This window comes from Pinus tabuliformis, chromosome 2_2, assembly GCF_031772625.1.
Source record: "Pinus tabuliformis cultivar Carrire ecotype Pingquan chromosome 2_2, CPIR1, whole genome shotgun sequence".
In the NCBI taxonomy this organism is placed as follows: domain Eukaryota; kingdom Viridiplantae; phylum Streptophyta; class Pinopsida; order Pinales; family Pinaceae; genus Pinus; species Pinus tabuliformis.
The window spans coordinates 948,763,817-948,766,406 of NC_142300.1; positions in this window are offsets into that span (position 1 = coordinate 948,763,817).

Sequence of the window (2,590 nt, forward strand, 5' to 3'; positions counted from 1 at the left end):
CGGGTCTTTGGGTAATTCCTTGGGCAGTGCCTAAAACACCATGGATGGAAAGGTTCTCCCAACTTTGTGAGAATACAAACATCGAGGATGAAAATCACTTCCTCTTAGAGTGCCCCCGTACAACCACATTAGATTTCAGTTTCAAAATCTTTGTTGCAATACTAAGCTTCCTAGCCTTTTACTTTTTCAAAATTATAGTGAGTTCGGGAAGCTTCTCTCCAACCACTTACCAATTGAACTACCTAAGTAAATAATTTTTATTATAGTTTAAAAAAATATTATTATAATTATAATTAAATATAATTCATATAATGTTAACATATATTTAAAATAAAAATTTAAAATTAACATTAATTTTGATATTTTTGTTGTTAATAGAATGAAAATAAAGACCTACACCGTGTTTTATATATATATATATATATATATATATATACACAGCACTACTCGGTTGTGTGTGTGGGGGGATTTTATGTCTTATTTAATGGATAAATGATGTTTTAGTTAATTTTACTCTCATGAGATCCATAGTGAAACGAGTCCTTGACAGTTCCTTGGGCAGTGCCTAAAACACCATGGATGGAAAGGTTCTCCCATCTCTGTGAGAATACGAACATCGAGGATGAAAATCAATTCCTCTTAGAGTGCCCCGCGTACAACCACATTATATCTCAGTTTCAAAATCTTTGTTGCAACACTGAGCTTCCTAGCCTTTTACGTTGTCAAAATTATAGTGAGCTCACGAGGCTTCTCTCCAAGCTTTTTGAGCATAAGAATAAAATCTTAAATGAAACTAAATAATTGGTTTCTTTAGGTCCGATAGACCAAAGTTTTGGTCTCAGAGGCTTCTCTCCAAGCTTTTTGAGCATAGGAATAAAATCATAAATCAAACTAAATAATTCATTTCTTGAGGTAGGATAGACCAAAGTTTTGGTCTCAGTGGATGTTAACGACCACCACCACCATCATCATCAATATTTTGATATGTTACTTAAAAAAAATTATTAAATTTATTTTATTTAATAAAATTTTATAAAAAACCATTTTTATTTAATTTAATATTGTAAAATTTTGTATTTTTTTTTAAATATTTCATTTTAAAGTGATAGAAAAATTCATCACACAAAGATTTAACCTATCACTTATCACCTAGTAACAAGTAATAATGGGCGCTACTTCTTGTTAATCATACAAATTTTAAAAAATTCCTGCCCCATTTTTTAATAATCTTGCCAAAATTTCTAAATTATTTTTTGAGCTTTTTAAACTAAGCAAAACTATATTGAAATGTCAAACTCAAAGTTAGTGGAGAATCGGACCAAGAAGTTTAGTGTCCATCAAATCCCAAGTCTTTTAACGAAACAAAACGTGTCCTTTACGATTGATCCTTCCACATAAATCCACAAGTAATGTTATCACTTTTAACTCGAGAGATTATCTCAAATTTTTTATGCATTTCATTATTATCGCCGATGCATAGTTGGCAAATTTTGTTAGGACATCCAGATTACAATTATCAAATTTTCAATATTTTACTTATTTGAATTATGTTTTAATATAAATAAAGTAAGGGACATTGCATTTTATTGTAAGTTTATTGTCTTTTAACCTAAATTACAAGTGCCTTAAATTGATATATTGATAAAATTTAGGATCCGTGAGTTTAATTATATTTAATTTTTATTAATATTATTTTTAAAATATAATGAATATTTTTTTAATAATGATTTTTTAATAAATTTATATATATAATTGCATAAAAAAATATTTATTAATAGTAGAGTATAATTTAAAGTTAAAGTTATAAGTTAATCAAACATATAGGGTTAAAATATAAAATTATTATATTTATGAAAATATAAGTGTTTTGAGTTTTAATTATGTTAAATATATTTCATTTTAATATTGTAAGAAATATTTGAAAAAAAATATGTGATGAGACCCGTCATGCATAAAATAATGAAAAATGAAAGACAAATTAGGTCAATGTTGCATATTGTTTGTTTGTTAAAAAAATTATTTTAACATTAATAACTAGTTAAATTAAATTAAACTATATATTTTAAAGATATAAAATTTATGTAATTACCTTTCTTTAATTAATAAATATTTTTTTTTTTTTATCAGGTATAGAAATATGAAAATAAGAAAAATATTTGATATAAATTCAATATCGTTTTATATATATGTATGTTAATATAGTTTTAAACGGTTTAATATATGTGTTATAATTAAGCCAGAAGGCCCCTCCTGTCTTACCTATATTCCCTATACAGGTCTGATGTTAGACAATTCAAATGTTTTCCACCCTTAGATACACTTTACCAGGTGTTACCCAACACCTTAATTGACTAACTAACTATCTCTCTAGGGTTTTAATGTTCTTGGAGACTATAAATGTTTCGTAATGTAAATGTTGTGTATAGTTCTGAAGAAATCACTCACAATAGTAGTGAAGAAGACAAGGTCAGATACAGATACAAATGTGCAAAAAAAATTCATAAGCTTCCTTTTCCTTTTGCAGAGATTAGGAACTTTAATAGCATAAAGATGGAATACTTTTGTTTGCTAACCAAAGTATGGTGGATGT